Genomic DNA, 26,013 nt, shown 5'->3' with positions numbered 1-26,013 from the left:
TACGGCTCGGTAGCCATCGTGGTGGATCACCAGCTCAGGGAAATCAACTGCGCTTCGATAAAAACCAACAACATCTTCGAGGCTGAGGAAGCAGCAATTGCACTCGCCATCACCCAGCAGAGTGACGAGCCCCATGCACACATCATTACAGACTCGCAAGAGGCGTGCAGAAGGTACAGCAGTGGACGCATATCCACTGCAGCCATTCACATACTCAAGGCGAGGACAATCACTTTTACGAGATGCTTCATCACGTGGACACCAGGCCATGAGGCTGTCAAAGGGAACCAATGTGCGGACGCCAACGCCCGAGCATACGCCAACCGGGAGGCGAGCACAGCAGGGGAACTGGACGCAGTCACTAGACGGTGTGGAGCCATCCTAGAACACCAACTAGCCCTCCGGAGGACCTACCCTCCTCCCCACAAAGACCTTAGTAGAGAGCAGTCGGTTGCCTGGAGACAACTGCAGACTAATACATACCCCAATCTCAGTTTACTCAGCAAAATCTATCCTACCACATATGACAACAAATGCCCGCTATGCGGTGAACACCCAACGCTTTACCACGTTACATGGGCCTGTCAGAAAATGCAGGCAGCGCCGATAAACAACCCACCAACACCGGAGCAGTGGGAGGCTGCGCTGTCCAGCTCGAAGCCTGAAGAGCAGCTCAAGCTGATCGACAGGGCTCGCAAGACTGCCAAGGCCGCTGGGGCCCTGGACTGAGGGCTCCACCTACGCTTCGAGAAAGAACCCTTGTAGCACAATAAAGTTTTTCATTCATTCATTCATTCATCCTGTCGAACCATCCTACCACCTACTTCTACTACGCACTCCGTAATGATAGCTGTGAGATTGTCGTTTGTTTCAGTATTACGGTCGTCTTCTTCAGTTAAAGCAGAAAATCTGTTCTGCAGCGAAATCCTGAAATCCTCTCGTTATCGTTCAAGATCGTCGTCCTCAGTTAGAGCCGAATATCTGTTCTCCAACGATATCCTGAATTCCTCTACTGTGCCTTTTAATAAAGCGCCTGCAGAATAATGGCACACACCTAAACCTGTCCTTTGGACCACGCTGGCGGTTCGCCGCAATATAAGCTGTAACTACTCCAGCAAGCAGCCCGCATGCTGCAAGGTTGGTTCAGCCCATCTCTAGTTTGCGCACTACGCCGGAGGCCCACGTCTTCTGACCGAGCTTGAGGTCGGTGGCGTTGACCGTCGCGCGATCTGGGTGTTAGGCGGCAAGACGAGGTGCGCCCAGCACTGAACAGGGAGCGAGACGTCGATGTGGAGCCACAAATGAATGCGGACTGCTCCTAGCCTTTGGACCACAAACTCTTCCCACATGAATGTTCAATTCAGGAGCATTGCCTTCCCTGGTATACTTAGTGACCGAGTGCTACGAATAAACCTCTTTTTATGTTATTTGCCCTTTTTCGGCGCATTTTGCCATGCGAGGGGTTCGTGATAAAAAAATTGGTTGATTTGAGCTCCGTCTAAATGCGTGCAGAAGAGCGTTGCGTTATCTAAACGCCACTCCTCGGCTCCGCTGCGCTGCGTGTTTCCAGTCGCTTACCTTTTTTTCGCGCTGTGCTTACGCAGACAACATATGAGAGCGAAAAGGCTTCTCTCGGCGACATGCTGCGCTCTTTCGAGCGCAACCAAAAAGCGTACACAATGTACATCACACAGAATTGCTGCACTGATGAGTAATCTTCCCGAAGGAAACGGTGACGTCGTGGTCTCAATGCGAAACACCCTCGGTAAACTGAGGCATCTTCCTTCGTCAGGAGGGGGTCCCCGGTACGCAGAGAGGGCGCATGTGTAGGAATGCGTACGTGATTTCATCTGCCATCTGCTGTCGCTGAAATCGCCCATGCTGTGCCAGAGAAGTGAGTCGAAAGAGTCACAATTTAATATGCAGTTGAAATGTTAACGTGATAGTCTGACAGGGGATTCCAGGTAGTCTTAATAATGAGTGAAACATATTCATAGAATAATGCCCCTTTCAATGAGCGTGGTACATCAACCATGCTGTGGCAGTTCGCTGGGATCCTGGCTAGTGATTTTTCAGATTTTATTGTTATCCTGGACTCAGTTAAGCTTATCTGTTATTTATCGAAACATGTGGGCGAAATGCTGTAATCATTTATATTAAGCACACTAACATTTGTTTTAATATCTCGAGGAAAAGAGCCATCTCAAAACAAAACGGCACGAAAAGACGTTTATTACAAGTATCAAGATAGCTAAACTAAGGCATGGCCCCTGCGCTTTCCAGCCGCTCGTCAACGTTCATCCGGTTCATCGTTGCTACAGAGGTCGTTGTCGAAGGTCGGAACCCTAACTTGGCACACGGATTCATAGTTCTCGACACAGTCTTCTGGAACTGAGTTAACCACAGACCGTTTCACCCATAAGAGGCAATCTGAAAACAAGCAATACAAGGTCAAACATCACGCATATGATTTCCGCCGCTTTTCACTCAGAACAAGGAGAACAAGGTATTAGCATTAGCCTGGTGACTATTTTGTCTCAGAGTCAACCAGTCTTGGTACGAACGGCAGTTAAAGTCCAAATATGCATTCTTTATGAGATGAATTGCACAGCCCTTCTTGCTTCAGTAAAAAATCGTAACAAACACACATATCACGACAAAATGACAGCCAAATAATGGCAATTAGGTGCTTCGTCTACGCTAGGTCTATGACTGGCAGCGCGAGTTGGAGGAACTGTAGCTGATATCAGCGCGTCATGAATGACCGTCTGCATTCTGAAAGAGTCAACATGCCTAGAAATTCCAAATGTAAATGAAGTCCTAATTTCTCACTGAATACCCATATGCATCCAGCTAACATGAAATCCCTGAAACTACACCTTTTAACTTTAAGCAGGAACTACCTGCCCACCCAACCGCATGCATCAAAGATGCCAATTAGACGCATCATTTTTTATTTCGTCTCTATAAGCTCCCAGCGACACAACGCGAAACGCAATGCCTATCGCACTGGTGAATGTAAACGATTTCCTGATATGACCATGAATTTTAACTTTAAAGATGAATTTTTATGAAAACATTGAGAGGAAAAGAGTAAATGTTTACTCCTGCCGCCATTTCACCACACTTCTCTTCAAGACTTCAAATAATATTTCCAGAAACTGTTGTCTCCTGTACATGTTCAATCAGGTGAGGTCCAGGCATGTGATTCCTGCAGGTGTCACGATTTTTTTTTATTGGGAACTGGCTTTTTCTACGTCTCGTCCAAGTTAACTATTAAGTTACTTGGTGTGAACAATTAGACTCTCTGATTGGCATGTATTGCTCCTATTAATGAACATTATAGCAGTCGTAAGTCGAAAGTATTGTGACATGAAGGCAGTTACTTTCTTAAAATTCCTAAACCACTTTTCCCGAACGTATAACGCCGTCTTTTTCCGCCTGCTTGGAGAAAAAGAACAAGAAAAAGAAAACAAGACAATATAGTGGGCACGGCGAAGTGGGCAAGGAGTGGGCACGGCGAAAGCGCTTGGCGCAGGTCGTTCACCATGCGCCTCATCTTTTTTGTACAGGCTCTGTTGCTGTCAGCACATGGATCATCGCCTGCAACCACGCTAACGCCGGTATCGACAACACCAAGCGATGTCAGCAATCAAGCTCGGATACTCAGCGTCATCATCGAACCGCCCCTTCTACAAGCCATGGATTTGTGGCGTCACCGGCCACTACCCCTATAAAGACTGTCCCGTACCCGAGGATCTTCAGTGGGCACGGGGAAAGCGCTTGGCGCAGGTCGTTCTCCATGCACCTCATCTTCTTTGTGCAGCCTGCTCATCGTTCTTCAGCCCGCACAAGCCACCAAAATGCCGTTTACCCACCTCCTGCTCGCACCGTGACCCATCTCCATTCCTTCTTCATCCAAACAGCGCGTGACTGGAACAGTCTTCCGAAAAGTACCATCCTTCATACAAACCCGGACCATTTTAAGAAAGCCATCGAAAAAATGTTAACACTAGGTTGCTAGCCCACCCCTCATGTAAAGCCCTCACCCGAGGGCCATTGAGGTATGTGTAATAAATAAATAAATAAATATGCTGCAAAAGACCAGTGGGGCGGAGGTTATCTTACGATCATGGTTGCGGTATCTGATGGTCATCACCATGCAGTTTCTATAGTCTGTGTAGTGGTGGTAGCCAGTGTAGAGGCGAGTATTATCTGGAAAGGAAAATCAGTTATATACAACTCACAAAAGATCACGTGACAAAAAAACACGCCAGTTTGCAGCCTATCATCTTATAATATGAAGTTGTAACATTCGTGAAGCAGGCAGGCCATCAGCGTATAACGTCTGGCTTAGCAGATGAGATTACTCCAAATAATTAACTGCGCAAAGTGTAGCTATCGATTAGAAACCAGTAAATATGCCCAGGTGGAACCAAACAGATACGCAGCATGTATCGGCGTCTCACCATTATTCACTCTTTCGTAAAGAAAATTTGCAGGTGTGTTGTAGTTATACTGCAGAGCACCAACTGCTTTTTCTAGCTTTTGTATAATATTTCCCGTAATTTTCGAGTGGTAAGCCATAAGAGGAGTTCGATTGCCGGAGCATACGATAATATTAAATAAGCTCGGAGAAATTGATTTCGAACTCGAATATACATTTCATGTCGTTGCTACGTAGCCCAAACGTTTTACTGAAACCGTCTTGTGGCAGCAGTTCACATGCCCATTGGTGTCTTAGTGCAAAGTAAAGTCTGAATACAGTTTATAAAATTTATTTCCAAATCGTGAATACTTTATTCATCTAAAAACAAAATTAACCTTTATTAGGTTAGCCAAAGGTGAAGTGCGCGGTTAACCTTAACCAAATATCGCTGTCCAAAGTTTTGCTTACCGCCATCCACGTAATACGTGGTCTGGTCCGTAACATTTCCTGGTGTTACGTCAAAAGTAACATTCCTCCTGGAAAAAAAAAATGTACAGTGAAATTTCCTGTGTGCTAATAGCAGGTTCCCTAAGCTCGACGCCAATGTAAAAAAAATTCAGGGGGCACTTTGGCTCTCTAAAGTGCTGCAAGGCGAAAGCGTTTCCTAGCCACTGTTTGTTTTTATTTACTTTTTATTTTTCATATTTTGTTTTTATTCATTTTTTTCTCCTTTCCTTAATTTTGTTGTGTTTTATTTTATTTTCACATCTTATTTTCATTTTGTTTTTATTTTTGTTTATTTTCTTATTTTTATTTTTTATTTTCCTTTCCTTGACTTTACTCCTTTTATTTTATTTATGAAGCCCGTGCATTCACTAGATGCGCCTTTATTCATACTGGAACCTTGAGCCTTTTAAGCAGTGACGCCGAAAGCCGGACGAATCTGCCGATGCGTCTGTCGACACTCCTGCCGACGCGTCTGCTAACGACAGTATGAGGCATTAAAGACTTTCGCCTTAATAATTAGCCTGTCACATCACAGGCCATCAGCACGTTCAGCAGCCCTAACACTGTACGGCGAGCTCTGCTGCCTACTAAGTGTAAAGGCGGATCGTGAGTTTCATCCCCGGTATCGGATATTAGGCAAGCGCCAGTTCACGCGCCACACCACATTCCAACTCTTCAGCACAGGCCAGTTCGTTGCAATAGGCACTGAGCGGCGCCATATGCGAATGATTTTAAAACACCTGGAGGTTAGCCTTCGCCTCTCCTAATTAAGAAGAAGAAAAAGACCAGTAGAGACATTTTCGTTACTAACACACAACTTCATTTGAAAGGATGTCGTCCGTTAACTGGTTCGGCGTGTTTAGCTAGACGGTTTGCAGTTCGAGCCCGGAATGGGAACATGTGAAGAATGAGTAATAATTAAGTCATTGACTCCAAGAACACGTCACACTTGCCCCGTGTACACAAGCAACTTTCCCCGCAACAAAGCAATATGGCAAAAGAAAGGGAGAATAAAGCATTCAAAAGAAGCAAGAAACGAGCCACTGCACTAACCGATCGCGAAGTGTGTTCATAGTAAGACAGCATGCTTAGCCGAACAGCAAATCCTTGTTTCTGAGGAACAAGAGGCGGATTTATGGGCAAATTTTGGTGGCTGCGATTTCGATAGTGAATGGCATCCTAGCACAATGCATCTTTTAACTTCACTAGCCGAAGGCAAGGAGGCAATATGGCCACTGAACTGAAACTTTTTGCCTGAAGGAAGATAACCGGGCCTCTCTCGTAGGCCTTAAATGCGCCAGTGAGGAGCTCCTCTTTATTTTTTACTCCTACGAACACTGTTCATTGGTGACGATGTACTCTCCAGTTATCCGTCGTCGGGGATCAACGTATAAGATAATATATTTGTAGTAGCCACGCGAGAGAGGTGATGGGCACGTTTCGCTTGAGAGCGAGAGCCTTTAATATAATACCTCTTTCTTTACAGTTATATGCGCCTTATCGCCATTTCGAACCTTACGAGGTAACATAGCGAACAAGAAAACGTGCTTAAAGGTTAGATCTCAGTAGACATCAGCTATTTTGGCTTATAAATGAGAACAGAGCATCCATCCAGACTTGAAATACGCTTCAGGGTACCCTACTCTTTCATAGGCCATATATAGCTGGCAGTCTTCGCTTCCATGTCGAAGCTCGTTCTGATTCCGACTAGGCACTTGAAGTCTGAGTTGTTTGTTGACTTGTAGATACCGACGACCCGAGGAAATTCAGCCAGCATCTGCGACGCAAAATAAATATAAAGGATTGCACGGCATATGAGCGGGCTACCGCTTCCAGTAAATTATTTAGATTCCACGTCGCAATGCGAGACTCGACAGCTTATGTTTAAATATGCGACTGAGAATATTGATGATATTTAAAGATTTTTTTAGCGCCCTCATTGCCACTACTCCATGATCACCGAAGGCTGTCTGCGAGTATTTGAGCTGAAAATCGCTGATGTGCACCTGTGCTAAGTGTTAAAATAAGAGTAGGCTTCAAGGTCCTTTCGCTTGTGGAAAGAAGTTGAAACACAATCACTGTCCATGACACAAAATCAGTAGTTCGAAACTGGCATAACGCGCCTTCCGTGGCTTTGTTTCTTGCTCAAGCTTATGTTAAACGAGTACGAGTACAGACACCTAAGTTTTGCGTGCGTGTTTTCTTCTTTGAAGTGATACCTAAGGCATTCTTAGGCATGGATAACCATTCAGTAATCTCCTACAAATGCTAAATAATTTATAATCCAATTTATTTCTCCTGTTGTCTTGGTTTCGGTTTGAACAGCCGAACGATGAGTATGACGTAAAGGTGTGGTTATCCGTCACGTTATGCATGAAAAAACTGCAATAAAATCGGTACTTCTACATTCGTTGTCATTCCGGCATTTGAAGGCTGGCTTCAGCACTGTAGTGAATTGAAACGGTGAAACAGCGATTGCATCGCAGTTCTTTTATGCCTCGCGTGGTATATAAGCACACTTTGACGTCACAACCATAGTTCTGCTGTTCAACCCGAAGCAGCATGAGAGAAAAATGCGATTATAAATTATATAGCGCTCCTAGGCAAATACCACATGGTGATTCATGCGTGGTAGTGTCTTCCGCATCACTGAAGAGAATAAAATATGCCACCAAAAGCAGGTTTCTATACTTCATTGAGAGTCTTTGAGGTATTATTTACACATTAATTGGGAAGAGAAGTGAAGCACTGATAATGATTTTTGCACAAGCGTCATAATAAAAAATAGCTGGGAGAGCTCACCCTAAAGCTGTCCAATGACTCCCGGCGATGATTGGCTACGGGAGTGGCCGCTGCCAACCCGAGTAGGAGCAGGCCTACGCCAACCTTCATCATATGCCTATGCATGTTACCAGAATACTTCGCATTCAGTTGGTTCAGGGCAGTGCACAGACGCAGTTCCTGTGTTTTTATGCCCGCTCTGACAAGTACTGATTGGGGCAAAAGGAAATACCGCAGAGAGAGAGAGAGAGAGAGAGTAACAAAGTGCACTCAACTCCACAACTATAGTTGTGCCGTTTATGCCATACAAGTGCATATTCAGTGATTCTCCTGACCTCGTTTCCTATCTCCAGACTTGCAGAGTCAATAGGAGCTGTAGTGTCGGCTTCTTATGTATGCAGCGTGAAAAAGGCGCGCTTCGCCAAGACCGCTACTTTTCAAGACGGGAGCGGTATCTTTGCGTTATCTTCTTGAAACTTATCGCGGCAAGAGCCGCTTTCCTCCCGTGGTCCTTCATTCTCAAAGTGCTTTCTTGGAGCACCTTGCTGAGCTGTAAAGAGATTACCGGTGATGAATAAGGACTTCATGCATTATCAACTACGCGTCCCAGCAGAGTGTCCTGGGGCACGAACTTGCGATAACTCTTTTTCTTAGCCGCTATACTTAACAGGAGCTTTTCCTCCACGGCGAAAAATGAGCTTTATATCTCATTCCTTCACGCCGTACTGCAATATTGTTCAGTTTTCCTTTTTCAAAGTCTTGTTCCTTAAAAAAGAGGCACTAACGCAGTGCGGTAATAAGCACATTAACCACTGCAGTCCAGGTCCAGTAGCGACTTCGCTGTTATAGAGTCGAAAAGTGTGACGCTGAACGCTACTCGCGGGTGTAAAGCTGACAGTTAAATAAGTTTGACGACTACTGCGTTGCCGCTCAGGGAAGACTGAAGTCCCGGTTACTTGCTTCGGCTTGATATTCGCTTTAATGCTATTGTACCCCGTAGGAATTCTCGCGTTAAATGCGGGGAAAACAGTGTGGACACAGACGCCGCGGCGACACAGATGGCACAGAGATCTCGTATATGGAGCTTTCATATCGGAAAAAAAAAACGAATTTACGTGTATTCGAGAATGAACACGCAAAATATATCCTGATGTGAAGCCAACTAACGGTGAGCAGAGCGTGAAAAAAAAAATCTTCCTGCTCTTTCTTAAAATGTTCTAATAGATTACAGGTTTAAAAAATCTACTTGTTCTCACGAGGCGAAACAGTTCCATTTCAGTACCGATCATGCCTAAAGCAAATTAAAAGCACCGTGCGTCATTCAGCTACAACCTATGAAAGTTATTCATGCTGTTATCTCATTGGGGAGTGATCCATTGAAAGGTACACGCTTTCTTTGCGACGAGGACTTGGACGAGGACTGAAGGAAGACACACAGACGGGCGCTGACTTGCAACTGAAGTTTTTATTTCTTACCCACCCACATGTTCTGAGAATACTGAACAAATAAAGATGTTTTATTCAATCAATTGGTAAGTGAAAATAAATGGGTGGCCACCAAACAATAAAGGAAAACAACACACTCAATCATACACACTCATCATTCATACACACTCATCATTCATACACACTCATCATTCATACACACTCAATCTGATATTCAAGGAGCCAAACGCTATATCACTTGCATGTCGTTAAAAAGTACAATTCTTTAGATGAAAGTGCAGAAAAGGGGCTGCTTACACGCGATTCTGCTGACCAGAGGATTTGTTCGGCTTCAATGAATTCACGCGTTCGCTGATTTTTGTGTTTACTTATCACCTTGATTTTCTTGATGTCGGGCTGGCAATTTCCGCTCACAATCTCTGTATGAATGCCTGGATGCCCTTTCACGGTGTTATGCAGGTTGTTGTGTTCTTTGAGGCGTTCGTTTAGACATCTGCCCGTCTGGCCAACATATTTCTTGCCGCAGGAAAGTGGAATGATATAGATGACACCTTCCTGGCAAGGCACGAAAGAGTTCTGTACCACTAATCACGAGAACCGATTCGTGGCTTGCCAAGAAGGTGTCATCTATATCATTCCACTTTCCTGCGGCAGGAAATATGTTGGCCAGACGGGCAGATGTCTAAACGAATGCCTCAAAGAACACAACAACCTGCATAACACCGTGAAAGGGCATCTAGGCATTCATACAGAGATTGTGAGCGGAAATTGCCAGCCCGACATCAAGAAAACCAAGGTGATAAGTAAACACAAAATCCTCGAATGCGTGAATTCATTGAAGCCGAACAAATCACCTGGTCAGCAGAATCGTGTGTAATCAGCCCCTTTTCTGCACTTTCATCTAAAGAATTGTACTTTGTAACGACACGCAAGTAATATAGCGTTTGGCTCCTTCAATGTGATGATTGAGTGTGCATGATTGAGTTCGTTGTTTTTCTTTATTTTTTGACGACCACCCTTTTATTTTCACCGTCCAAGAAAAAAATTTCAGCTGCACGTCAGCGCCCGCCTATGTGTCTTCCTTCAGTCCTCGTCCAAGTTCGCGCTGTTATTCAAGACAAAGATCGGACGACCGTCACGGTAGGTTGGTTGGTAGAGCGCCGGACGCGAAATTTGGAGACCGTTGATTCGGATCCCACCGGCGGCAGGTGGTTTTATTTCTTATGTCTCCCAATCACTTGTCTTTAAATAATTACCCTATTAATCTGCCTTTGATGAAAACTACACGTCATTCAAAAAAACATCCTCCTCTGCTGCTCTGCTTCGGTGGCTGCTGGCTTCTGTCAAGTATGTCATAACGAGCCCCTGTTATCCCTTCCATTATGTGTCCGTTCTAACAAAAGATACTTATCTAGACTGAAAGTGGCTAAAGCGAAGGCACGGCTGCAGTGGTCGCGTGCGGCCGCTTCGGCCACCCGCTATCCTCTGTCAGCCGCTGTCCGCCCGCTATTCCGTGTGGGGCGCGCATCGTTGATACCGAAAACTGCGGGCTGTTTTATAAGACAAGCACTACATCGTGCATCTCAATCCAGTGAACACTGTTTAAAGACGCCAGTTTCAAAAACCGCTGATTAAAGACGCTGTTTAAAGACGCCGAGTTTCAGAAAGACCAAAAACCAATGATTCTGGCAGCTAGAACGAAAAAAATTCAGGGCGCACTTCGACTGGCCAAAGTGCGTAGAGGCAAAAGCGTTTTCCGCACCACTTTGACTGCCTCTGGGGCACTGGGGGCGTCACCTCTGCATGACGTCATACATAATGAAGTACTAATTACTGAGTAATGAAAAATTGCTAATGGCTAATTACTGATTAGTCAGTAAATGCCAATTAACTACTAATTAATTACGCTTAAGCTTCGCCTTTGAGTGGAACGCGACAGCGTGTTGTAGCGCTGCCAGGAAGTCCACGGAACGCCACTACCCGTTAGGCGCGATGCCATGCTCTTTGAACGCAACGCTTTTCAAGGAAAGGAAACGGCGCAGTAATTCTGTCATCACGGCGGACACCTGAACCGCACCGTACAGGGAGGGAGGAAGTGGGAGTGAAAGAAGAGAAAGAGAAAGAGGGGCCGTAATGAAGAAAATGGAAACTGTATTCGAGGAAAGGAAATTACGCAGTAACTGTCCCACATATCTCGGTGGACACCCGCCAAAAACGTGACACCTCTGCTGACAAGCTTCTGCTGACAACCTTCTGTCGACAATGATGAGGCATTAAAGGCTTTCGCCTTAAAATTTGTGGTGCGACATCGCGCCAAAATACACATGCTTTCCACAAGTTTGCAGGCAAAGCAAACCCTCCAATGCACGTAGCTTGTCGAAATAACCAAACTTTTTGGGCCACAGCGGCTAGGGTAACTGTACTTTCGGAATTATAAAAAAACTAATATGAATATTACTTAAGATAGGCTGCACTCCACTGAGTAAGCAAGGAGAATGACAGTGATAGTAAAAAGTGAGCTACTCAATATCAATTCGCCAGTTAGCAGGTTTTAGCTCCATTCTGATGCGCGACACCGCTGACAATGTTAAAGCGAAAAAAGCGCCCTTGAAATTCAAACGGCTTAGTTTAACAAATTGCACGGCATCTTAGGTGAAGCACGCGGTGTAGCGCTGCACCACATATACTCAGCCTATATGTCTAAAAATATACCGGCGCGGTCTATACAATCACGAAATTCCACTATATTGTTGGTTACTTGGTAGATGAAGTCATAATTTTTTTTTCTGTTAAGTGCTGTAATTCATTACAATTAAGTAAATAACTTTCCACGTATTACAGCTGCGCTACGAATTTCCGTGGAGTGTTTCTGAAAACGTCGAATTCTTTAGTTTCAGTTTGAATACATTTTAAAGATTTAGTTTTCTTCTTGGCAAGAAACAGTCTAAGATTTTTGTTGAAGATCTGCGTTTGTAGGTTCCAAAAAGTGCGGTAGAGTATTCAGTGCGATAAGAAGTCTCCCGCCATTAGGTTGCGGCGGCGGTTACGAAGCCTCGTCGGGCTGTACCGTCACGCGTGCTTTCGTGTGAGAACCTTGGATGAACAAAGTGCCTAGTACACATGCTGGAATATTAACGCGGCGGCGCAAAGGAGCTTGTGTCGAAGAAAATCCGGCGACGGCGTCGTTGATCGTGATCGAAAAATCGACGAAAAATCCCCAAAGACGCAACCAAGGAGGCGGGCGGACCTCCCAGGTGAAGTGATCTTGAGGCGTGATCTCAACCTGCCCACCAGATTGCGAGCAAACTGTCCATCGTGGAAGGTAAGGTGGCAGTTAAATTAATTATTGATCTCTCAGAGAGAGCAACCCGGTAGGTAGCACAAGGTGCACTGGTGTCAGCACCTTCCACCGCAGTGCAGTGGCGCATCACTTAACTGCTGCACCACTGCGCCAGGAGGGGTGTGAGGACTACCACGGATCTATGAATGCAGAGAATGTGCAATCCTGCATGTAAAGGTTTGGTTTCGTTTATGGGGCTCTACGTCCCAAAGTCACTCATACTATGAGTGACGCCGTAGCGAAGGGCTCCGGAAATTTCCACCACCCGGGGTTCTTTAACGTGCACTGACATCGCACAGTAGGCGGGCCGAGCTCAAGAATTAGGTGGTGGTGGTAGTGGTTTATTTTTAAGTATAAAAATAAAAAAGTGGAAGCGAAAGAGTGTTGCCGGCCGCGGCAATTGCAATCTAATATCTTAAGCACCCGAGCTGCAGCTGGCGAAAATGAAAGGGAAAGGGAGAGGATAATGAGTAATCGACGCAATACGCTATAGCATGATACCCTTAAGGCGAAGCTTAATTCTCCCCTCCAATTTTTTTTTACGATTCAAAAACAGGAAAGTCGCCAGGCGGGCTCAGAGCAAGCCACGTATCGCTCATTTGATTGCCACTCCGGAAACCAGCCACGTTGTTCGCGACGAGAAACTTTTACAGGTAACTTGGTAGATTGGTTTTCGAGGAAAGAAAATGGCGCAGTATCTGTCTCACATATCTCGGAGAACACCTGGACCGCGCCGTAAGGGAAGGGAGGAAGGTGGGAGTGAAAGAAGAAAGAGAGGAAGAGGTGCCGTAGTGGAGGTCTCCTGAATAATTTCAACCACCCGGGGATCTTTAATGTTCACTGACATCGCACAGCACACGGTCGCCTCTTGCGTTTCGCCTCCATCGAAACGCGGCCGCCGCGGTCGGGTTCGAACCCGGCTACTCCGGCTCGGTAGACGAGCGCCGAGCCGGAGTACCGGGCAGCTTTTCAGATTTAAAACAGCTTTAAATTTTTGGCTACATGGCCTAGCCGATAAGCTCAACGCGATTAAATTGTCCATAGAAACAGTATTTGTAATACTTTGTCACGAAGAGAGTTGCCTGAGGAAAATGTGGGTGGGAAGAAATTCATATAGCGTCTATAAGTCTCAAGCCTAAGTAATGTCTACGCGTGAGAGTCGCTACTCAGGTTTATTCGCTTGATCGTCGCTGCTGCAGAGGTCATTGTCCAACGTCGGAACTGTAACATCGCACACTTCTTGGTAGTTTTCCAGGCAGTTTTCTGGAACTGCTTGAGCCACAGATCTTTGGACCCACAGGAGGCAGTTTGAAAAGAAGGAGAAAAAAGTCGAAACATATCGCACATTTTGGCTAACAGTGAGAAGTTCCAATAATCTCCATGGCATTTCATGGCCTTCCTTTGGTTTCAGAACTACTTCGTATCCGAGTACAAGCACTAAAAGAACTTTTCTGTGAGACACTTTTCTGTGAGAAAAAAGCAGGGATTTTTGCTACGAAGAAGAATATCATGAGCAGGCAATGCCGCGGGACGGAGCGCTAGCGCTAGGTGAATCGACAACGGTCGATTTTGCTCGGGGTCGGTACCCATCGGATGGATGAATGGAAAACTTTATTGTGCAAACAAGTTTAGACACTTTAAGGGCTCAGGGCCACCGGTGTGCAGTCACATGGCGAGCATGTGTTCAGGCCACGCGGGGCATTACATTGGCACCCCGGTTCACACAACGAAGTTGGGTGTCCGGGTCCTGCGAAGCAAGGAGGGCTTAGTGCTTTACGCGCTAAGAATATCACGTCTTCAATTAGCGGATTGCAGTTCTGATGACGAAGTTTAACAAAATCAGGGACACAAGTCGCAAAACGTGGTAGCCATATCGCGTCAACAATGCTACGCAGTCTAGCGGTGTCACTACAATAGGGCTGGCGATTTAGCATTGCTAAGCACCTAAAATTGTGCGAAAGCACGGTTTTTTGCAGGTGAACACACGGCCACGTACCTCGAAGCGCGATTGAGGTGTCCACTGACTCAGGGAGCCGGTTATGTGTCTTTCCTTTCCTCAAAATCAAGAAAGCAGCATAACTCCCTCAGTTTGTAAGTCGATGTCACCGCCTTCTCACAGCGCGACTGACCCAGTGAGCAAGTTACACTTGCTACTCAGAGGCTTCACACAGACAGCCACCGCTGAAACCCGAGAAGTGCGGCTAGAATTGCTTCCGCATTAAAAATGCGAACAGAAGGGAGGGAAACAACGCGGACATAGACCTAATTTTAGCGTGTTTCTTGAATTGCACCCAATTCTTGGACACAGCACAATTTCGAACACAAGCTTAATTTCATAAAATACGCCTATGAGATCAGCGCGTAGTTTCTACCTGTCAGTATATGTAAAAAAATGTGGAGGCAACTTCTTGGAAATTGGTTTTTGAGGATAGGAAACAGCGAATTAATTGTCTCACATTCAGAAAGACACGTTACTGTGCACGGAAGTACTAAAGCATTTCAATCCGGAGTTCTAAGGGGAGGGGCCACACTGTAAGAAGGTTTCTGCAGACACCTAACACATGGTTTTGCTTGCCCCTCAAATTCTTCCTTCCCACCCCTTCCCCATGCTACCTTAGAGGACTGGGAGGCCGCTCTGCTCGGTGGTCCGACCTCCAGCCCTGGTGGCTCGAGCCCCAGCCGCCGCGGAAGCCACAGAGGTCCCGGACTAGGGACCCCCTTTAATTTTAAGGGTCAGGCCCTTAATGTCTAACCAAAAATCCTCTCTGCATATATTCAAAGCCCAATAATTTTTTGCCACCACCACACCGCAAGGGACGAGACGATGATGAGAGTGAAAAAAGAAAGAGGTGCCGTATTGGACTGCTCCTGAACCTTTTCGACTAGAGTCACTTGAAGGGAAGGGAAGAGGGAGGAATAAAAGAAGAAAGTGAAAAAGACGTGGCATAGTCGGGGGCTCCGAAATAATTTCGGCCACTTGGGGATCTTGAACGTGCACTGACTACGCGTCTCCATCAAAACGCGGCACAATTGGATCCTGTTCGTGAAGAGATCACTTCATTACTTGTATCGCATGCTTCTACATTTCTCATGGCTGGTGCTGAAAGGCGCCATCCTAACCCGCCGCCCGGCTTTCTGCCTGTTCGTTTTCTTCGTTATGTCGGCCCCCTCTCCACTCCGTGAAATATCGAAACCCCGGGTACGGCCGCAACAGACGTCATAGGCTTTCATGACTTCCGCGAGCAGGGTTCTTCATTCATTGAGTCAGCCAGATGTTTAGCAAAAGAACCGACGTTTGGGTCGGCTATGGCAGATGTAAAATGGTGAAGTTACTCCGAAAAGTGTCCTTTCTGAGGAACAAGGTTGTTCACTGCGCTCGTATTAGAGCGAGAACTCTAATCCTCGGAGTACAACTTCCGATTTCGATGTGAATGAGACAGTGACCTTCAAGGCCTCAGAAGGTCAAACCGAACTTAAATGCGTGGTGGTATATGGCCCACGCTATGGTTGTATGACCACGTGATCATATGGCTATGACTACTGAATACCTGACCTTGACCTTGACATCTTATTTCAGACAGTGGAGACTATGCTTAACAAAGCTTTCGCTCGTATAACTACATTCCAGCCACGTTGCACCCCAGCCATTTTTTATTTCTCTGCTGCTCAGTTCATCATATGGTGGGCTTTGCGAGAGTGGGGCACTATGTATCATGGCAGTGTGGTACATTCTTGCCATGTCTCCGCGAAATTTGGTCTTTCTAAATATTCTCAAGCACAGTGTTTACCCGCATTCGTGAAATACAGCACTCATGAAATTTAGATCGTCAGCAGCCATAATTTATTTTACGTGTCACACGCGCACCGTGAGCCCTCAGGCACGCCGAAGCGGAGGGATGCTTGATAAGTATGGCCACACCGGGTTCGTTCGGACACACTGGCAATGCACAGCACGCCTTATGCACTCTTCCTGCAACGAAATTTCGCCGCTGCAGCGGGCATTCGATCCCACGAGGCATGTTTCCGTTAGACGCAGCCACTGAGCCACCACCGTGTGTGTCTGGCCATCATGATTGAATGCCATATTCGAGGAAAGAGAAAATGCCTAGCAGCAAAAAAATCTCTGGGTAAAAGCACCCGGGTCTCTCAATATATGTCCAGCTTTATGCAGCGTAGCCTGAGTTCCAGCGAGCAACTTGTACATAGTTCAAGCACAAACGATCAACGCCTCACAGCACATGTAACAATTAAACGTCTAAAATAAAAATTCTAATCGTAGGACTGCTTCTAGACTCGCGCCGTATGCACACAGGTATATAACGTACAACCGTATTCGATAAAACTTTGATCAATGGAAAGGACTTTGCTGCGTAGACAAAACTGAACAAGAAACTAAAACAAAAATTGTAATGAAACGCATGCAATTATTAACAATCAGTGACTTTGCTAAATAACGCCAGAATCAGTTTACTCTTTTTTTTTCGACACTTTATATCATAGAGCATTTTGAAATGCCTTTGTTGCTGAGTACAAAATTATTCCGTTTGTACTGCTTCAAACAACCTCATCCCTTGGAGCTATCTAGCGCATACTCAGTAATTTTCTAACAACACTTAAAAGAACCATACTAGGTGCCTGTTTGCTGCAATCTCTGAGAAAAAAATTAGGGTCAAATTCATTTGAAAGGTACAAGAGAATCTTAGGTGAACTTACGATCGTGATCGCGATATCTGACCGTCATCACCATGCAGTTCTGGTAGTCTGTGTAGTGGTGGTAGGCGGTATAAAGGCGAGTGTAATCTGGAAAGGCAAGTCAGTTACATACAGGTCAGAATAAACGATGCCGAGAAAACAAGAATACTCAGGTTGGCAGCCCATCACTTACTTTGAAGATACATTGACGCAGTAGGCAACCTTCATAAGCACTTTCCCTTTAGCGCCCTTCCCTTTCCCCAGTGTGGAGTAGCAGACCACGGCCATGCTACCACCTGCCGACCTCTTCTCCTTTTCCTCTAATTAAATTTGTTTGCACTCTTTCCCTCTCTTATAGCGAGACAAAAGAACGGCATATGCCACGCACAGAATAAAACAAATGCGACGTGCGCGGGATATGAACAGTAATCAAAGTGCTTAAGAAAGAGTTTTGCATGAACATTGTGCGCAGGCAAAATTTAGCTGGGAAAGAAACCAACAAGTGTTGAAGGTAGGTCAATGAGTAGTCGGGAGCAAAACTTATTCTCTGAGGTGTTGAAAAAAATTAGAATACGAATTGACACACAAGTCAGAGGCATAAATATTGAAGTAACACCTGCATGGTGATTATTGTAAATTGCAAGCTCAGTTGATAAGAGTCAGGCAAAACACGACGCATACCAAAAAGCGACAATATCTTATAGCGCCAACTATCTTTCGATTACGCGACATGCTGTCTTGATGTTCAGCTGGCATGACCTGCACTGTGTCCATTGCAATGAAAATTTGGGACAGCAGAGCAAAAAACTGCAATGTGAACCTTGGTGAACAAAAAAACTGTCAGAAAGGAAAAGTGCGAAATTCTTTACGTCACATATTTCAAAACCATCAAGCTGAACCTGCTAAATTTCCTGGCTTTCTGTAAACACTTATTTATGCAATGTGTTTATTATTCATGTCTTAATCAAAGTTCAGGAATTAGCAAACGCCATGCTCTTACGACATATTATTTCAGTAGCAAAGCTATACATGGCACAAAATGTGACACAGGTATGTTATCTAGGGCCTAAATTAGCGATATCGATCTCATTGCTTCCTTCAAATTTTGTACTTGTTTTATTGCTTCCTAAGGAGGCTTGAACGCACAAAAGGGAAGCATTGATTTCCGAGTGATGAGACAAAGTCGCGAAGAAAGTACCGGAGAGCATCAAGCAGCGCCGCTGTCATTGAGCGTTTGTGTGTCTGAAGGCACCCGCCATAGAACTGTAAAGAATATCAGGGAAGGACATTGCGGTATCTCCCCAAATATTCTTGAAAACTTCACTGCCCCACTTTCAGTGCCACAGCATTAGAGTCGTCATCACACCAAAACCCTGCTGATATCCGAGACAAAATTCTCCAATTTGTCGAGATGTTTGTAACGTCACAGATGTCATGTGACAACCGAGTATCGAAAGAGGAACAACCGTGACTAGAAGAGAAAGACGTTGGGAAGAAGGAAGAAAATTGAAAACAATCGCACAGCAAGGCTGCGCCTGAAGCCTGGCAGAGCAAAACAGCCTCGGGTTCTGTCTGGACCCTGTGTTTCTCATGCCGACAAGCACAGAAAGGTCGTGTTCAAGGCTACGAGCCAACATGACTTGTATACACTGCAATACTGCGTAATATCAATATGTTGGAATAGTGCCTCATATTTCTCGTGCAGTGTCACATTTAGCCCCAGAGTTGGCGCAATATCGGATGTTATGAACTTGTGAAATTACAATTTTCTATAGTTCGTTCATCTCGCCGTCCACTGCACATTGTGCGGAATCTCAGGGAAGGGGTGCCAATTAATGAAGTTACATTTGTTTTTACATATACTAAGAATAAAAAAAAAGGTAATGATAGGCGAATTTGTGTCGCATTTTGTCCCGCTGCCACCTACTTCAATACTTTAGTACCAATATACAATCGTTATTGCGTTGACAAAATATATAGCAGCCACTAACTGCTTCGAAAAGTTGCGATAGAGGTTTAACTTACCGCCGTCCACGTAATAAGTGGTCTGGTGAGTAAGATTTCCGGCTAGGATATCGAAAGTCACATTCCTCCTAGAAAGAACGAAATTTTATCTACATAAGCGCCAAGCAACCTATATTCGGGGCAACAGCGAATGTCTAGGCTATCAGATGGTACGCCATCGGGAAAACTTCCAGGTTTAACCCATTTCAGCACACTCTGCAGCAAATTGCCTGAACACCTGCTTCGTTTTGTCAGGCATTCAACACTCTGATGTCCGAATGGCTGTGGAAAAGCTACAAATATTCAGAGGTTAACCAAGGTCATTTCTGGAGTTAAGAAAGAGAGGAAGATAAATGCTTGTCGCCAACAAATTTCCTGCCTTCCATTTTGTTAATCTTGTCCGGCTGTCCTGTTTACAAAGCCTAAAACAAGAAGAAAAGATTATTTACGAGCAAGGCGAACCGCTGAGTATTTCAAGCATAAAATTACTTCGTGAGTTGCAAGTCTCCCTGTGACCCTCGACTTCAGTAACAGAAAAGGAACAAACTAAAATTTTTGTTCTGCTCCGAGGAGTCAACTGCATAGGAAAGAGTGTATGTATTTATGTTAACACATGTGTATTTGTGCGTGTGTGTGGAGCACTACACGACTGGGGATGTCAGCGTCAAGTTAACGAGAAATTGTAGTAATAAATGTAAATATACCGCCGAAAATTTCCTCGGTAGGCCCATCATAGGCAATACAATTGCATTCCTAGGAATTGTTTTTTTTTTTAACCCAGCCGAGATTAAGAATTTTGATGTGGGAATGAGGGTTTTTGTTACACTGCTATTCATCCCAGGACGGTGCCTGCAAATCCACTCCATCCCATTGTTATTCTCCTTGGGACCTCATTCCCGTGGTCCGGACCTGCGCTCAATACCTGCCGGAAGTACGAGCAGAAGTACTCGCTTACAACTTACAATTATTCGTTGCCTATCGCAAAAGCTGCTTCCTTCCGAGATAGTTGAAAATTAATTTTCAATTCTTCACAATTATTTACGCCCATTGTTGTGGTTTTCCTATCCAAGTCCGCGATCATGCTTTATTATTCGGCTCCTGAGCTTCTCAGGAAGGCAGTGTCGTTAGCAAATCGGAGATGGCTCAATATTCTTCATTATTTTTTGTTCCCGAGTCTTCCTATCCCAGTTCCGTGAATACCTCCTGTAAGAAGCAATGAACAGTATAGGAGAGAGCGTCTTTTCCTGACTGATAACCTTCCGGGTTAGAATATTACAATTTGCTTAATGAGGACTATGGTGGCTGGGCAGCAACGATGGTATATTTTTCAAAAGCTTTACAAATGCCTTTTTATACCTTTTTACCGCAACGATTGCAGGGCTATTGAGGCTTCGACTGGTCACATGCTTTCTCGTAATCTATGAAGGCTATTTGTAGTTGTTGGTTGCTGGCTGCGGATTTCTGTATCACATGATTGATGTTGTGATAGCTATCTATGGCCGAGTAGCATTTGCGATAACGAGGCTGTTTCTTCAGTTGCATGTAATCTAAGATTGGCAGAATTTTATTAGTAAATACAGTGTAAACAGTGTAAACAGTAGTAAATACAGTGTAAACAAAGAATATTAAGCTAATCCGTTAGTAATATTTAACGGGTTCGAAGTCCTCTTTTGTATAAATTATGACAAAGTGAGTATTCTTGAAAGATTACGGTACTCTCGTTGTCGAGAAGCACTACTGCTCACACAAGGGTGAAGAAATCTTCTAGCACAATGTTCCCACCGTCCTTCAGCCAGTCCGCAGTTACTTGATCCTAACCAGCCAGTTTCTTGCTTTGAATCACAGGCAAGTACTTGTTTACTTAAGTAGTGCAGAAGCTTGGGCGAGTTGCTGGAAATTTAGGATGGTGAAGAACAGCGCTAACTGAACGAAACACAAATAGAAAAGATAACATTTATACAGGGTAACGCCCGTAAACTGCGCACAGAATAATTGCGTGGTAAAAAGGTTAAACCCGGTGGCAGAAAAGGCGGAGAAGCAGTTAGTAGTCCAGAGCAGTCGTAGCCGGCTAAGTAAATAAATTCTTCGGCAGGGCCAGCCATGCTTCACTGGCCCTTCAATGGGGCCTTTGATGTAGTAATAAATAAATAAATATTAAATACATTTATTTAGTTAACCAGCCACCCTCTGCTCCTGACTAGTGAATTTTTGTGCCACCGCTTTCGCCACGTGGTTGTGATGTGCGCAGTTTCCAGGGTTTTCCCTGTATATATACCAACGCCTTTTCATTAAAACTGACAGTAGCGAGTCAACGCGTGCGATGTCTTCTCCATTTTTGTTTCCTCTAGTTTGCGATTTTTCACCGCCATAAATTTCTTTACTTCCTCTTTCGTTACTAACGTGACGTACAACTTCTCCGCACCACTAGCTTCAACTAGCTGCAAGGAATTTATTGCTCGGTGACATGGCCAATTTATTCTCGTTAGTTAATAATTATTTGGAGTAAAGTGCATTTAGCCATAGCTTCAAGCATAATTTCTGTACGTACCCTATCTAAGGACCATTGGATTTAGAAATCCCCTTCCACACCACTTAAGATCACCTACTGTCGTTATTTTTCCCGCGCTATATGTCAAAAGTGATTTGTGATGAAAACATAGGTAGAAAAAAAAAAAGAAACACTCCGTTACTTTTTCCTTGGTTTGCAATGACTATTGACTTCCTTCATACCTAGCGGTAGTAAAGTCAATCAAGGCTAAGTACGGGGTATTGCAGGGGAGCAGTATATATCATCCGCAATCAGCGCAGTCTCCTTCACAAAATAACTTGCATCACACATTTTGGAATGCATCTTTGATATTGTTGTAGGTCATATACAAACATGAAAAAATTAGCAGGGCATTCCGCGTACCACCTATCGTCCCCCTATTATACGATGTGTCATATATCGCCTCATAACCTAATCACCAGCTGCTACCAACCTCCGAAACATGCTTTCCAAGTGCAACTTTGGTATAACACCTTGCATATTTACATTATTTGACTGACATCAATATTTGTTTCTCACATTCATATCTACTTGTGTCTCTGGACCTCACACACACTATAAATATCTGCGATTTCCTCCGCCCATTCTTACCAGTGCATAAGCGTTCATATTTCCCAAAATCCAACTGGGGTTAACCATGTCACCCACAAAACTCTGCCAACACTCTCTTCTGCTACCTACGGCGCAACCTCTCTTTAGCACCCAGTCATTAAGTCAACGGCCTAAAAAACATTCGTCCTATAAACACTGAAATAACCTGTTCGGGATCCACATCCGACTTGCTTGGCTAATGTTACAGATTGACACAATCTTTCCACCAGATTCACTTCATCTCACTACTCTTATAATAGAATGTTTGGTCTACAACCTTTATTACATTTATCTACACTCGTCTCCCATCGAAGAGCCGCTTCTCCGTGTTCATTTCAGAAGCTTTTTTTTTTCAAATATTCCAGCAGCCAATCAATTCAACACCCACTTGCTTCGCATTTCTCGACATGACCACCCACTACCCAGTGCGTGCTCGTACCACATTTCAAGCATCGTTCTTCTTGGACTACTCGCGAATGGAATCACCATTGTCCATCGTTGTAAGTCATTCATAATATTTCTTTCCGCCCTTGTTACGCCCACCCCTTATGTAAAGTCCCGCATAGGAGACCTGAAAGAGCAACAAATAAATAACAAAGCACCACATCACTAAACACGTAATAAGCAGTAATGCCTGACTTTTGTGACATCTTAATCTCTCCATTGAGCTGGACGACAAATATCGGCGCCTTAGCTATGCAAACCATGCACGCAAGCGTTCGTTCTCCAACTATGTTGTCGTCGAGAAAATGCGTGAAAAACTCACATTAGTGGAGGCTGTTGCCTTGTACTCACTGCTTCTACTGCATAGCCAAAGAAAGGGACATGTCTCCCCCTTGAAGCATACGCAAAATTCACTCCTCGTGCTTGGGCGCGGAGTTACTCATCCAGCCAAGACCTTTCTACTTTAAGCTTGCGATCAGAAGATTAAAGCATCGGTGCAATCCACAGCAAGAAACGAGTTTTCTAAGCCTTCCATATTCCATCTTGTGTCCATTTGCTACTTTTCCTCCGAATAAGACTTCCGTGGAGGATACATACAGGGCGTTTCATCAAAGACTTTGCACAATTTCCAAAAGTAGGCTTTCGGAGTTAGAAGGGCGCTTTTTCTTCATAACATTGTCAGTGGTGTAGTACGACCGAATAGAGCTAAAATGTGCTAATATTAAAGTGCTAATATAAAATACTCAACTTTGGGTTATTACCATTGCGCTCCTTAATTAATGACGGGCGTGTGCCCACTGTAATTAATATTCGTATCAGTTTTTATAATTTCGAATATGCGGTTGCCCTACGCGCAGTGTGCCAACAAATTAAGGCTATTTCGACGAGTTACGTGCCCTGGAGAGGTTGCTTTGCCTGCAACCCTCCCGATTCACGTGTATTTTTGCGCGATATAAGCAAAATTTATTGGGCCAGAGCGCTGAGGGTAACCGCGGTGTCAAAATTCTAAAAACTGATATGAACATTGCCTACTTTGGGCTACACGTCTCTCAATCATGAACCAGCCTAACAGTAATAGTCAGAAAGTTAACTATTTGATATTAGATAACCATCATGCTGGTTAGCATGTCTTAGCTGTATTCTCATGTACTACACCGCTGACAACGGTACACCGAAAAAACCGCTCTTCTTCTCAAACAGCCTACTTTTGAAAAGGTGAAACACCCAGTATCTGACTGTGTTAGGGAAGTGGTTAGAAATAGTTGCAAACGGAGTTGAAATGCGCGCTGGCATTAATTCTTGCGCACTCGTTACAGCATCCGATAATACGGGGAGCTCACCCTAAAGCTGTCCACCGGTTCCCGACGGCGACTCACTGCAGATGTAGCCGCTGCCAGTCGGAGTAGCAACAGGCAGCCAGCAATCTTCAGCAAGACCATCTCGATGCTCCCGGAACCATTATTTTATGGTGTAGCCTCAGTGACGTGAAAGAATAATAGGAAACGTGTTCACTACTGACGTTACTGACGTTTTATTCCATGGGCGCCCATGAACACAGCTAAAATAGAAGGGAATGATTAAAGAGCTAAACAGGAAGTCATAGCGTTACATCTCAGATAGCAATTTCAGTGCGATCTGTGACTTGTGGCCTTTTATGTTATCTGCAACTCTGGGAATCGGAGCTGTGGTGTTAGATTCTTACGCTTGGAGCGCCGGGAAAGAATATCGCTAGAAGTGTGCGGTTTCTCAAGGCGACTGCCATGATTTTATCTCTTTGACACATAATCCAGAGCAGAGTCTTTTTTTCTGGCTGCTGTTGATTCTCAAGATGTGTTTCAACGCCACTTACACGACTGTTTAAGCAATATCTGTCATGAAGTAGCAGTTTCTGCTTGTCAGCTAGGACTCCATTGTAGCAAGCTCAAGGGCACGAACATAGCAACACTTTAGACAGAATTCTTATTGACTGAATGCAAGGCGCTTTTGTAATTGCGATCTAAAGGCAAGAGTTATCGACTCCCGCTTAGTACAGCACTCACACTGATGCCCATGCATAACTATAAATGTATCGCCTGCGACAGAAAGAACCGGTACGGCGCGGTGTACATCATAATTACATAATTATTCATTAGAGTCGTAAAATAAAATGGTGAAGGTTGCATGAAAAATTTAGCAGAAAGCTACTTGCCTCCAGGAAGAGCATGGGAAAAACCTCTCTTCATGCAGCTAAGCGAGGAGTTTTAATCGGCCACGATCTTTTTCTACTTTACGCTTGGGGTAAGAACTTCAATGCACCAATGAGGTTTAGGTTTATGGGGATTTAACGTCCCGAAGCGACTCAGGCTATGAGTGACGCCGCTATGAAAGGGTCCGGAAATTTCGATTACAAGGTGTTCTTAAACGTGCACTAACATCGCACAGTACACAGGCCTCTACCATTTCGCCTCCATCGAAATGCTACCCCCGCGGCCAGGATCGAACACGCGTCTTTCGGGTCAGCCGCCGAGCACCATAACCACTGAGCCACCGCGACGGCTGCTATCTCAAGAATGAGATTTGTGAGCAATAGATGCGCCAAGTTCTATGAATTTCTTAGTTTCCTTTTCGCTAAGACTTTCCTGATGGCTAACGCTTTAATTATATTGATGAATTTGCAGGAATTAGTTGGAAATGGACTTGACATAAGCGCCTGTAAAGAGCCTTGCACATGTTTTATTAGATACGACAATGCGGGGAGCTCACCCTAAAGCCGTCCATAGGTTTTCGAGAACGATTCGCTGCAGGTGTTGCAGCTGTCATTGCGCATAGAAACAGGCAGACAGCAATTTTCAGCACAGCCATCCCGATGCTGCCGAAACAACTGTCATTTGTTGTAGCCTCAGGTATGTAAAGAAATAGACGCCAACTTTCTCTCTGGTGGCTTTTCTTCCGTGACCGCCCGTAATCATATCTTTAAGGGAAGGGGAAGGCTCACTGTGTGAAAGGAAGCTACCATCTCCACCGACCGAGCTACAACTAAGATAGTAATTTGAGTGCGATCCGACATCTTCTCAAGGCCTTTTTTTTTTGTTATCTCCGAGTTTGCAGAATCAGAGCTGTTGTGCTAGACCTCGACACCCATCCAAGCAAGCTGCTTATCAAGGCGACTGCCACGCTTTTATTTTGTGTCCTTCACAGATATCCGGAGCACAGTATCTTTTTTCAGGTGGTACCACGTCGTCCAATTGGATT

The 26,013-nt window shown here is 44.7% G+C and overlaps 1 pseudogene; it reads right to left on the bottom strand.

Moving 5' to 3' along the window:
- Positions 1-2,290: 2,290 nt before the first annotated feature.
- Positions 2,291-24,221, bottom strand: LOC149334140 (uncharacterized; annotated as a pseudogene).
- Between the last annotated feature and the right edge of the window lie 1,792 nt (positions 24,222-26,013).

Source organism: Amblyomma mixtum, chromosome 8 (assembly GCF_055824585.1).
Source record: "Amblyomma mixtum isolate Tamu chromosome 8, ASM5582458v1, whole genome shotgun sequence".
NCBI lineage: Eukaryota > Metazoa > Arthropoda > Arachnida > Ixodida > Ixodidae > Amblyomma > Amblyomma mixtum.
This window is presented reverse-complemented; position numbering and strand designations above follow the sequence as displayed.